Genomic DNA, 13,827 nt, shown 5'->3' with positions numbered 1-13,827 from the left:
CAGTTCTGCTTCTTTTTCTGCCATAAGAGATGGGGTTTGGTGGTTGGAGTAGAGGTCAGTTGGATATCTGGATGTGGAGTCAAGTTCTACCCAGGGAACAGAGATTTGGGAATTGTCGACAAATAGATGGTCAGTTGTTTGAGTAGGCTAGGTCATTATAGGGAACTGTATAGCAAATGGAAGATTGAGACAGGAACTTTGGAGAATTCCAACCCCTAGAGGATGAGCAGCAGGAGGACATATAGGGAATCAAAGTGGTGCAAAATGAGGTCAGCCCAGGAGCAACAGAATTACTTAAGGAAGGCAAAGAGTAAGTGACTCCTGATGTTGCCAACTAGTTAGCAAGGTGAAAGCTAAAACTGGGTTTAGGGAGCCGCAGAGAGCAGACATTTTGAACCTTGCAAAATAGTCTTCATGGGCACAGTGTTACCAAATGATAGGAGGGGCCTGTGCACACCCTACCCTTGGCCCTGAGAACATTTGGTGACCCCTGGTACACTAGTGCATCCTAACCAACCTCTCCCAGAAATCCTGAGTCAGACGAGGAAAGGAGCATTGTTAGGAAGGGAGGTAGAGGAGATATGTGAACAGAAGAAAAAAGAAGATTGAAGGAGTGAGAAAGGTTGAGAAATGCATGAAAACTGTTAGAGAAGTATGATAAATGAGAACCCTCCAAGAAGAAAAGGAGACTCTTGATCCCACTTTCTAATAAAATTGTAGTTATCAAGGAAGAAGCCATAGCCCACCATAGCTGAATGTTAAAAGAGTAAAGAAGAGAACTATGTGTAGCAAGGAAACTAGAATAGTACAAGTGTTGCTGCCGTTAAAGACATTTGGGTTGTTGCTTTACACTTGAGTGACATGTTGACTGGGCATAATATTATAGTGCATGTGGTCAGAAAAGCAAAACTCCAGCTGGATAGAAAAGATTTTGACTCAAGGGGCATCATCAACTGGGTTGTACCAAAGTACTCAGCATGTGCCTTTGCTCTTCTAATTTTGATGAAAAATTTGTTGGAGAACTATTACAACTGTAACATGTTTTGCCATTTATGTAGCGGATTTTATGTAGCTGATTTCATGTTTGACTGATAGGGTTTTTCAGGCTGTTGACGGGGATAGTTTTTTTTTTCCTCTGGAAAGGTAGGGGTAAAATCTCCATATGCTTAGGGCAGTTTGATGGAGTGGGAGAGGTGGAAGCTAGTGTAAAGAGGGATGAGGAGGTACAGACAGACAGCAAGTGGAGAAACTCTTTCAAGAAAATGGGTTGTGCCGCTGTAATGAAGAAAGAAATAGGAGTAGCTACAGAGTAACATGGAATGGAGGATATTTTTGAGACAGGAAAGTCACAAACACATTGAATGCTAAGGAGTCAGGGGAGGAGTGATTTATGGAATCAGTTCTTAGAGGAAGTGGACAGAAAATGGGCTCCAGGATCTTGAACCAGAGGATGGACAGCTCTGTGGTTATACAGCACAGTGGTTAAGCTCAGGGTCTACAGGTAGATGGTCTGGTTTTGAAGCATGCATCATCAGGATGGCTTGACATTTTTCAAGTTATTTAACCGAAGGCAGAAGTGTCAGTTCCTTGTTTCCAAAATGGGGATACTAACAATTCCTGTCTGATAAAGTTACTATGAAGATCAAATGAGTTGCAACATGCCAAGTGCTTAGAACAATGCCTGGCACATATTAAGAGCCTCATAAAAGATAGCTGTTAGTGGTCAACACAAACTAGCTATTAGCTAACTCATCTTGTAAGATAGAAGTGGGGAGAGATGGGTGTGGCCTGTGGAAACTCCACTTGGAAGGAAGGAAAGATGATAGAGCTCACAGCAGCAGCTCTGCTCTTGGGCTAAGGATTTGGAGTTAGACAGACTGGGTGTACCTCATCATACCAGCCAAACCTTGGTGTTTTCACCTGGATAGGGCTCCATCTCAAGAAGGATTGTGATGAATTCATAAGCACAGGGCCAGGCACTTGGAGGTGTTCAGAGAATGGTAACAACTTACATTGATCACCTTCCACCTTCCCAGGGCATAGACCCGGACAGGAGGTCTGCTGAGAGGGAGAACAGAGTTGGGGTTGGAGCTTTATGTGTGAGGTTTGCTGGGGTGCAGGATGATGAGTGCTGGGTGCTGCAGAGGGTCTGGATCGAACAATCACCCCATCCCAGGTCCAGCCTGACCAGGAGAGGAAGAGAGGCCAAGAAGAGCTGCAGGGGCCAGGGGGTCTGAGGCTAGAGGTCTCCAGGAAAGTGAAAGCAAAAGGAAGGGGCCAGGAGAAAGGTCTGTGGTGTGACAGGAGGATTTCTGATTGTCATTCAGTCAAACTTCTGAGCACTTTTAGTACACCAGGTGCAAGGTGCAATACTTTACACACCTGAGTGCATCAGACCCCCAGTCCTCATCCATTGGAAGCCTGTCGGCCCAGGCACCCATCCCTCCCGCAGATCTAGGAGGGCCACATGACCTCAGATCACGTGCAGACCATGAACAGTTCTGCAGTCATTGGCAAGGTTGGGCAGGACAGATGAGCAGGGACAGTCAGATCCCCTCTGTCATGCACATGAATTGCGAAGGGTAGGGAGAATCCAGTGCCAAGTGAAGATAGCAATGGAGCCCAGCGGGAGGGAACATGGAGTTTACTTGTAGCCTTGAGAGGTCACGTGGAAACAAAGGTCATGGGAAAGCAGGGCCTCTGAGGAAGGAGAAGCTGTGGGCAGAGAGGAGAGGGGTGGGCTTAGCCTTAGGAGTAGTGGAGGTAGCAGATAGCAGCAGAGACTCATGGGAAGGGAGGTGGGGAGAGGCACGGTCCCCTAGTAGCTCTGTCCCTCCCAAGGTCTGGGTCTGATTCCAGGCCCCAGGGCTTCCTTCTTCTCCAACTCCTCTTTTTCTGAATAAGTTCAAGCATTTTTCTGTTCTTTGCAGCTAAAGAAATCCAAATAACGTATCAATATATCCCCATTTTCCACATGGGAAGACTAAAGTTGAGGTGGGAAATGACTTTTGAAAGTCCATTATTGGCTGGCTAGGTGGCAGAGCTGGAATTAGGATCCAGGCAACTTCCTTCTCCAGAGCCCACTCCTCCTCCTTTCTTAGCCCCCGGGAAGCCGGGACCCATTCTCTTCATCCCTGGCTCTTATCCTCAGACCCTGTTGCTCCTTAAAGTCCAGAGTCCTGCTGAGCAGAGTCCGATGCCAGCAAGAGGCCTTCCTGGCTGAGAGGGACGGTTGCACTCAGGACTGATTGGCTCCCCAGTCTGCCTTCCCCTCAGGGCCTCTTCTTAGGCTCCCTCAACCCCTTGTCCCTTTTGAGGCCCCCCCATCCCACTGGGGACCTTGGTATTCATGCAGAGAGCACCTGCAGTGACTGGGCATCAAACTTTAGGGCTCTAGGGAGAGGACGAAGGGGCTTGCAGGATACAGGTGGGGGATAAGGGCCAGATCTGAGCAGTGGGGTGAGAATAAGTTCCCCCAGAGTGGGTGCCAAGTCTATATAAGGCCCAGGAATCTCCTTAGAACTTCACAATTTCCTAGCAAAGTCAACATCATTGTCCCCCTTTTACAGCTAGAGAAACTGAGGCTCAGAGATACGAAGTCCTTCTCAAGGCTACATAACCAGTAAGAGACCAAGGTGGGATTTGCTCTCTGGCCTCCTGAGTCCAGGTCCAGGCACCTCCTGCATAGCTGCCTGTTTTCCCCAGAATCAGCTTCACCCAGAAAAGAGCTCTCCCTCTGCTCTGCTCTGGAACGGCTGTGGCCCTGGGTCTCGGTTGAGTGGGGAGGGGGCCACTGGATTTCTGAGGTCCCCCCCACCTGCTCTTTCAGTGGGCTACAGGCTCCACAGCCAGGCATCATCCAGGCCACTCCCCCTCCTCCCTAATAATTAATCTCCAGCCAACAGTCCCAGCTGCAGTGCTTTCATCATCCAATTACCGGAGTTGCTGGCACAATAAATCTTGGTCACACAAATGCAGGCAAATCTGCAGCTATTTTCATGGCCATTACTGTGCATAGGACATTGGGACTCAGGTCATTTGCCTTTCTGACGCAGAGAGCTGCTCCCCACCCCCCATCTTTCCTGTCAGCTTTCATTTCTCATTGGTGGCTGCCCCTCCTCCTCCCCATCCCCTTCTAACCATCATCCCCCTAAGCACGCAGCCTTCCTTCCCCTCGCCTATCCACAGTCAGTGGGGCCAAGATTAGAAGACTGAGGGCATCCATCCTAGCTGGCAGTGATGAAAGGAACACAGAGCCAAATTCCAGGAAGGACTCAAAGGACTCCCTCCCAGTTCTTCTTGGCCACAGACAGGCATGGAAGGAGACCACAGCAATTCCCAGGCTCCACACAAAGAACACACAGGTTACAACAGGGGAGGAGGGATCCATGGACTGTTCAGATGACCTCAGATCACATAAGGGTGACACCATCCATAGAAGAGGTCATGCGTGGGGCCTCTGACAGAGTCAAAGGAAAACTCAACCATCATCTATGAATGATGTTTATATGTTGTCTTAGCAACAGAGGGGGCAGAGGGGAAAGAACGCTGTTCCAAGAAAACCATGCCCATCATCTCTCAACTGATGACAGTTGTGTAGGCCCACCAGTCTCAAACAGGAGTGAAGCAGATCTTTTGCTCATGTACACCCAAAACTCCCTCCTCTGGAAAGCCACCGCCCTTCTCAGGGCATCTGTTTTTCCTTGGGGAAACAGAGTTAATGAGTGATGCCCCAGGACAGTTTTGAGACTGGCCGAGACTGCTGCTAGGTCACCACCACCAGGCAGTGCTGTTTAAGATTCCAGGTTGTCTGTGCTCAGTGGGGAGTTAGGGGAGATTGCCACCTGCTGGTCAGTGTTGGCAATGCCATGGAGCAACAGTCAAAATTCTGGTCTGGGAGTCCCAGGAGTAGATCCAGGCTTGACTTTAACTGTATGACCTTGGGCAAGTCACTGCTACCCTTTGATTCTCACTTGTTCTCATCTAAAATGTGGCATAATGATGCCAGACTTGCAAGGCTATGGTGAGCATCAAACTAAACTGCGCTAATGTACCTCTTGGGCAGGCCACTCAGTAAAGGTTTGATATACCTGGATCTTGTCCTAACCAGACTCAGAGCAAGGGTAAGCCCCAGAATAGGAATTGAGTGCCCCATATTCAGATACAAGGCAAGTGTATCCCAGGCCCAGGTCAACCCTTCTCAGGCATGGCAAGGAGAGCCAGCTCTCGGCCCCAACATCCACCAGAGGAGCCAGGCATGGATTCCCCAGCCCAGAGCTCTCAGGCAGCCATGCTCAGGCCATTCTCAGACACCCAAACCCAGGATTTCCCAGGCCCACCTGTACTAATTAGAAACAGTTGCACCCTCTGGGCAGTGGCAGCCTGACAGGTCCATGGACTGGATTGCAGGCCCCATTTGCTTCTCAGAGAGGCACTTTTGTATGATACACCAAAAGCAGCAAGGCTGCCCAGAGACAGGATTTACCTGGGCTCCTGACCCTAAAACCCATCTGCCCCTAGCTGACAGGACCAGCCTCAGCTCCCCAGCAGGTATTGTAAGTATGTCTGCAGCTGCAGACACTTTGTCAGGCCCCATCTGGCTCAGAGAGGTCTGATGAGGCTTCTGCCCTCCATCTCCAACTCCTGAAGCACTGCGCGACTCACTGGCCTGGGGAGCAAATATGGAACCCTACCCCAAGCCCTATCGTATCCTCCTGAGAGTTTGTCTTGCCGCCCACACTGTTCACTGAACCCAGGATAGGTAAGGCACGACCAGGGAAGCTGGAAAAAGACTCGAGGAGCTGTGGGGACTATAGACATCTTTATTCTCTCTGGGCAGCAGCAGCAGCTGCAGGAAGTCTTCAAAAACTACTGATATACTAAGACAGACAAGAGTGGTCCATGGCCAAGTGGGTGTGCAGGCCCAGTGCTACCAAGGTCAGCAATATCGTTGTTTACAGAACATAAGGTATGAGGCCGTGAGAGAGTGGGGCAAGAGAGCCTGACTGACGCCGTGTTGTCAGTTAATTTCTCCACAATCCACCTGCCTCAGGGTCTTCTGTCCCACTGTTTACAAAGACTCGGCCCTCTGCGGCTTTTTTCTGGCACACATCGCCGCCGCTTGCATCCACATTCCACAACAGTGGAGGCTACAACAAACCACTGGAGCGCAGGCTACACATCCAGTACAGAGCAAAACCCAGTGCCAGGTACTGGACAGGCTGGCCCACCACTCCTGCAGCTAGTCTCCAGTAAGGCATGCATGTCATGGACTTCTCACATCCTGTGGTTCCACACAGAGCAGAACAGGAACTCATGATAGACCACAGGGAGTGTACAAATGCACCTTTCAACACTGAAGCAGCTCCCTGTGGTCCTGGCCAGGTGACATGCACACGAGGGGACTATGTGCTTGTCACCCAGGGTACAACCTGAAAGTCCTGTTGCAGCCCCTGCCCCCATGGGGCTAGGAGAATTACCCACCGCATGTGGGGTGCCTTTATCTTCCATAGCCAAGTCCAGTCCACTGTCTGTCCTTGTGCAATCTCCGTTGGGACTGACAACAGGATATTACCGTGGGTTCCGTAGCCAGGCTTTAGGAGAATATCTGTTGTTGCCACCTCCAGTTGTATCGGCGCAGCAGCACGATGCAGAAGAGCCTCCACAGGGGCGACTCCACCCTTGCATGATTTTTAATTGAGAACCCGTAAACGCCCCCCCATAGGCGTCAGGTCCACTCCTTCTAGGAGTTGGGATCAATAGAGAGCTGTAAGCCTTGTTTTAACAAACCATTATATCATTCAGTCATACCCACTGCCTCTGGGTGATCATCAGTCAGTCAGTTCAGTTCAGTCACTCAGTCGTGTCTGACTCTTTGCGACCCCATGGACTGCAGCACGCCAGGTTTCCCTGTCCATCACCAACTCCTGGAGCTTGCTCAAACTCATGTCCATCAAGATGGTGATGCTATCCAACCATTTCATCCTCTGTCATCCCTTTCTCTTCCTGCTTTCAATCTTTCCCAGCATCAGTTCTTTTCCAGTGAGTCTTCATATCAGGTGGCCAAAGTACTGCAGCTTTAGCTTCAGCATCAGTCCTTCCAATGAATATTCAGGACTGATTTCCCTTAGGATTGACTGGTTTGATCTTCTTTCAGTGCAAGGAACTTTCAGGAGTCTTCTCCAACACAACAGCTCAAAAACATCAATTTTTCAGTCCTTAGCTTTCTTTATAGTCCAACTCTCACATCCATATAGGACTATTGGGAAAACCATAGCTTTGACTAGATGGACCTTTGCCTGTGGGTGATATGGGACATGAAATACCCATTGAATTCCCAGTCTCTGTACCCAGTCCCGGACTTCCTTTCTGGTGAAATGGGTACCCTGGCCACTCTCTATAATCAGAGGATGGCCATACATGGCTGTCAGGTAGTCAAGCGCCTTAAGTGTACAGTGTTGGTACCTGTACAGCAGCCTTGCATGGCCAGACAAACAGAAAACCTGTAGCTGTATCTACAGCTGTTAAAGTGGAGCTGGCATTCTCTGATAATGGCAGAGGCCCTACAAAGTCCACTTGCCATTGAGTCAAAGGAACTTTCCCCCTCACCACCTGTCCAATGGTGGCTGCCAGCCTGTGGGGGTGAAGAGCTTCCCGGGCACATATGGGACAATCATGGCAGGCACCTGCTATTTCTCTCCAAGAAATAGGAAGATCCTACCCTTTGACAATTGCTCACATGGTTTTTGTCCCTGCATGATGTAGGCATCAGTGTAGCCAAGCCGTCACCTCATTAGGTTACACTTTTTAAAATCTGAGGATACAACCTTTACAGTACACTGTCTACATCATAGGACACAGCCTTCATAGTATACGGTCTATATAATAGGACACAGCTTTTTACATCTGCAAAAGAATCAGAGATTAGTAGCACATCATCAATATAATGAAACAGTTTCACTGATGCAGGGCAGTTCCATGCTTCTAAATCTCTTGCAACCGGCCCATGAGATTGTTTGGCTATGCAGATATCCTTGGGGAAGGACCTGGAACGTCCACAGACACCCTTCCCAAGTAAATGCAAACTGGTCTTGACACTCAGCAGCTATAGCTATTGGAGAAAAAAGCATGAGCTAAGTCCACCACATAGTGATAAGTGCCCAGTGCTGTAGTTAACTGGTCCATCAAGTCGTGGATCGATGGCACAGTGGTATGCATAGGCGGTACCACTTTATTCAGTTCCCTGTAGTCCACAGTCATCCACCAAGAGCCATCAGGCTTCCCTACAAGCCACACAGGGAGTTGAATGGGCTCTGTGCAGGATGTATAATGTCCACTTTTGCCAGCTCAGCAATGGTGGTACCTATTTCTTTGTGGCCACCTGATAGACAATATTGTCTCACAGCCACTGCCCTTCAGGGTTTCAGCAACACCTATGGGGGATGCTTTGCATATCCCCTCATGACTGCCTTCACAACACGCACTTGGAGATGGAATTCTCCCACAGATATCCGCAACACAAGACCTTTCAAGACATCTACCCCCAAAATATATTCTGGAAATGGGGACATGTACACAGTGTACACTTGCACAGAAAGTCACCCAATTTCCAATGGCAAGGACACAGCCTTTACTTCAATGTTTTGGCCACCATAGCCCTCAATATATGCACTGTGGCCATTTAACTTTTCTGGTTTGCCATGTACCAGGCTGCATTCAGCACCAATGTCAACCATTACTCTTTGTACACTGGTCAGTGACCAGTGAATTGCAAGTTCCACATGGAGTCTTTGGTCCCCACTTGGGTTCTCTGGGTGGGTACCTTGGCTTGAGCCCTATTCAGAACAGAGCATCAGCAGAGACATCTCCAGTTGGCATAAAGTCCTCTATCTGAACTGCCCGTACCTCATGCTATGGGCGCTTTTCACATTTAGTAAACTGCTGCTCTAGTCTCGATTGCTTCCATAGCTCTAGGAGTACACCATTAGGTTGCTTATCAATTTTATTTCTGTCAAGTCCTGCTGCTAGTGAATCAGCCCACATTTGCATCTGTGTCACCCAGGTGGGGCCTTTGCCAGCTCGGCTGCCCTTCGGGGTTTTCACAGTCCTAACCCCTTTAGCCTGCCACTGCCCCTTTGTGTTTCTCAAGCTAGCCAGATGGGTCACCCCACATGGGGTGTAAGTATAGCAGGCAGGGACCCAAAAGAGGTGGGCAAAGCATTGGTTAAACCAGCGTCTCACATACAGCCGGCAAAATGCTCATCATCTGGGCTCTGGGCATTTAGGCTAAACATCGCCTGTCTCATGCCCCATTCTCTCACCGCTTGGGTTAACTAGGCGTAAGTATGCTATTTACTCACGATACCCAGGAACTCTCCCGCTTTCATCCATACTGTGTAGATGGCAGCATTGATCCGTTTCGTCAGACTGTGTGTTAGATGAGGTACACCCTGCATGAGTTGCCTGACATTCTGTAATCTCATAGTCTGAGACATCATAGTCCCCAAGGTCATGCAGCTCCTGTTCTAGCATCAGTACCTGTTGCTCTAGTTCCTCTGTATATCTCTGCAGTTTGCACACTCGTGCAGCATCACAGAGTGCCAAACACAGCCAATAAAATCCACTCCATAGTGTCAGCGGTACTGCGCACCGCTTTATCCAGCAAGCAAAAGTTTGCCACTTGTAATGCCTTTACAATACTCTGTGCACTCGCGCAGCATCACAGAAAGCATTCTCCATGTTCACCTTCAAGGCAGTCAACAAAATCCACCCCATGGTGTCAGTGGCCATGCATGCTGCTTTATCCTGCAAGCGAGAGCTCGCCGCTTGTAAGGCTTTTTCAATACTCTTGTGCACTCACACAGCATCAGGAAGAGCATTCTCCATGTTCGCCTTCAAAGCAGTCAATAAAATCCACCTCACAATGTTAGCAGCAGTACACATATGCTGGTTTACCTGGCAAGGGAGAGCTCACCGCCTAAATGTCTTTTCAATATTATCTGGTGACCCATTCACCGCATCCCAGTCTTCCATCGGGGCCCATGCTGAGAGGACCATGGCCACCAGGTACCACATGCTCTGTGGTGGCCACTGGCTTCCTCCTTCCATTGGAGCCTCAGGCTCCCCTACTTGCTGGGTGAAGATATATTTATTCTCTCCAGGCAGCAGCAGCAGCTGCAGGGAGTCTTCAAAAACTACTGATATACTAAGACAGACAAGAGTGGTCCATGGCCAAGTGGGTGTGCAGGCCCAGTGCTACCAAGGTCAGCAATATCATTGTTTACAGAATATAAGGTATGAGGGCGTGAGAGAGTGGGGCAAGAGAGCCTGACTGACGCCGTGTTGTCAGTTAATTTCTCCACAGAGTTGTAAGAAAGTATTACTCTTCTGCATAAGAGAATCTTCACATAAAGGATGGAAAGCGACTGAAGCCCAAGATTCAGCTTCCCTTTTAAGTCTTCTCACTGATTCCTGCTGCCACCACTCTGCTGGCCTTTGGAAGACTGGCTTTCCACTTTCAAGGCTTCAGGTCAAATGTCTTAAACCAACAATTCTTCAGTGTCAACAACCCAGTGAAAGTGAGGATGCACTGTTAGATCAGGCTTTAGGGAAATAACAGCACAGAACATGGCATGAACCTGGCTTGCTGGAATGGCAAAGAAGGTGTTCCTCAGCTATAGCCCAAGAGCCATTTAATGGCACCTCCCTGAATCCAGGGTTCACTTTAATTTGAGCTACCAGGGATCATCCTCTGGATCACTTGGATGCCATGAAATCTCAACCAAAGGCATGAGGTCAGGAAAGGCATGAGTGTCTTATCCTGCCTAAGCTCCCTCTTTGAGTTCCCAATTTTGGAGAATCTCTATTTCTCTAAGTAATTGAAACTGGAATGGTCATTAATTCACTCATTCAATGAGTATTTATTGAGTACCTACTATGCTGGGGATAGAATCATATAAGGAACAAATAAGCATGGTACCTTCCACTCAAAGTTCATATCTGTCCATAGGGCTCGGACTTTACATGAAGTCAATGGCCTAGAACCACTATTCAGCTTCAGTAATAGGAATGTGAGCTTTTAAGCCAGGCACATAGAGTAGCAGATGGGTGCTGCTGCTTCCTGACCATTTTCTGTCTTGACCCCAAAGAAATCTGGATCTGAGGCCCCTGAGGAAAGGGAGTTAAAGAGTGGTAACAGGAAACACTAAGGAGGACCTTTGCCTTATGGCCAAAAACAGTGGGACCAGCAAGGGCAGAACATGACAGTTCAGACCAATACAGACTTGGATTGCTGTCTGACTGATGGGTATTACATGAACAGTAGCACTCAGTTCAGTTCAGTCCAGTGAAGTCACTCAGTTGTGTCCCACTCTTTGCGACCCCATGGACTGCAGCACACCAGGCTTCCCTATCACCAACACCCAGAGCTTGTTCAAACTCATGTCCATTGAGTCGGTGATGCCATCCAACCATCTCATCCTCTGTCCTCCCCTTCTCCTCCTGCCTTCAATCTTTCCTAGCATCAGGATCTTTTCCAATGAATCAGATCTTTGCATTAAGTGACCAAAGTATTGGGGTTTCAGCTTCAGCATCAGTCCTTCCAATGAATATTCAGGACTGATTTCCTTTAGGATTGACTGGTTGGATCTCCTTGCAGTCCAAGGGAATCTCAAGAGTCTTCTCCAACACCACAGTTCAAAAACATCAATTCTTCGACACTCAACTTTCTTTATAGTCCAAATCTCACATCCATACATGACTACTGGAAAAACCATAGCTTTGACTAGATGGACCTTTGTTGGCAAAGTAAATGTCTCTGCTTTTTAATATGCTGTCTAGGTTGGACATAGCTTTTCTTCTAAGGAGCAAGCGTCTTTTATCTCATGGCTACAGTCACCATCTGCAGTGATTTTGGAGCCCCAAAAATTAGTCTGTCACTGTTTCCATTGTTTCCCCATCTATTTACCATGAAGTGATAGGACTGGATGCCATGATCTTAGTTTTCTGGATGTTGAGTTTTAAGCCAACTTTTTCACTCTTCTTTCACTTTCATCAAGAGGCTCTTCAGTTCTTTGCTTTCTGCCATAAGGGTGGTGTCATCTGTGTATCTGAGGTTATTGATACATCTCCTGGCACTCTTGATTCCAGTTTGTGCTTCACCCAGACTGGCATTTCGCATGATATACTCTGCATATAAGTTAAATAAGCAGGGTGACAATATACAGCCTTGATGTACTCCTTTCCCAATTTGGAACAAGTCTGTTATTCCATGTCCAGTTCTAACTGTTGCTTCTTGACATGCATACAGATTTCTCAGGAGGCAGGTCAGGTGGCCTGGTATTCCCATCTCTTGAACTTTCCACAGTTTGTTGTGGTCCATGCAGTCAAAGGCTTTGGTGTAATCAATAAAGCAGATGTTTTTCTGGAACTCTCTTGCTTTTTCTATGATCCAACAGATGTTGGCAATCTGATCTCTGGTTCCTCTGCCTTTTCTAAATCCAGCTTGAACATATGGAAGTTTATGGTTCACGTACTGTTGAAGCCTGGCTTGGAGAATTTTGAGCATTACTTTGCTAGCGTGTGAGATGAGTGCAATCGTGCAGTGACACTGACAGTCTCAGTTCCCCACACCCATGGAGCTGGTGAGAGTGTGAGTGTGAGATAGATAAGTAATAGATGAAGAGCTAAGTACTATAACGCAGTGCTACTCGGGTTAAGAAATTATACTTAAGCTAACTGCCCAGGTTATTCAATGTTTACAAGGCTCCGTTTCCCTGCCTGTGGGTAGGAGACAATGTCTTGCCTCCCTGGTTGTTGTGAGGATGAGACCATGTATGGAGGTCCAACCACATTGTGCAATGAGCTCACACCTGGCACTGTACAGCCCCAGGGACTGGCCCACAGCAGGGAAAGGCAGAGGCAGTATTGCTATCTCCAACTTGTGGCTCAATCAGAGACTTGCCCATAGGCCCCTGACCTCACCTGGCACTAAGTCAGCTTCACCTGCTATCAAGTTCTATGTTTAGTCATCAAGGGAACATATGCTCTCATTTCTGATTCTATTCCTAGTTGATGACAACAAAATCTATGTTTAGGATGACTCTGGGTCTTGGAAGGCAGCTGCTCTGAAAGTTGAGTGTACTGGAAAGTAATTTCCAGCTAGACCCAGGCTCCCAAGGAGAGAAACAAATACACTTCTCCTGGTTGAAACAGAGGACCTTTGGTTTGAGAGGCCACTCTAGACATCTTGTTACTACAGGGATCATCACCACCAGGCTCTCACTAGCTGCTTAATGCTCACCATGTTCCAGGGACTTAAGAGGCACCATCTCTGCCTCACATTAACCTACAAGGTTAGCATCACCCACTGTTCTGCCTCTTATTTGCCATATGACAGCAATATAGGCTTAGAATCAGGTCTGACTTCATCACTTACAGGTGTGAGACATTGGACTGTATCATGTAATTGTTGAATTAAATGAAAATGTATGTGTAACTAAAAACACATAGTAGGTACTTTGTGTTACTCCCCTCACATCTTTCCTCTACGGTGCTATGCCTAATCCTATGGTGGGCACAGAGACCAGCAATGACTCAGACCAAGTCCCTTCCTACTTGAGGTTGAGATTTCCCTCTTCTCTATAGAGACTGGGACATTCTTAAGTAAGGGAGCAAAAGTCTAGGGCAAAGTCAGAAGGTTGGGCAAAATCACGAGGCCTGTGGTTCACTAAGGATGTGATGGTGATGAGGCAAGTTGGCCATCCAGCCTTAAGAGTCCCTCCTCAGTGGGCCCTGACTTCCTCCCCTCCCTTCCACCCATCACCCTCA

Source organism: Bubalus kerabau, chromosome 15 (genome assembly GCF_029407905.1).
Source record: "Bubalus kerabau isolate K-KA32 ecotype Philippines breed swamp buffalo chromosome 15, PCC_UOA_SB_1v2, whole genome shotgun sequence".
NCBI classification, from domain to species: Eukaryota; Metazoa; Chordata; class Mammalia; order Artiodactyla; family Bovidae; genus Bubalus; species Bubalus kerabau.
The sequence above is the reverse complement of the archived record's forward strand: the minus strand, read 5'-3'. Positions refer to the sequence as shown.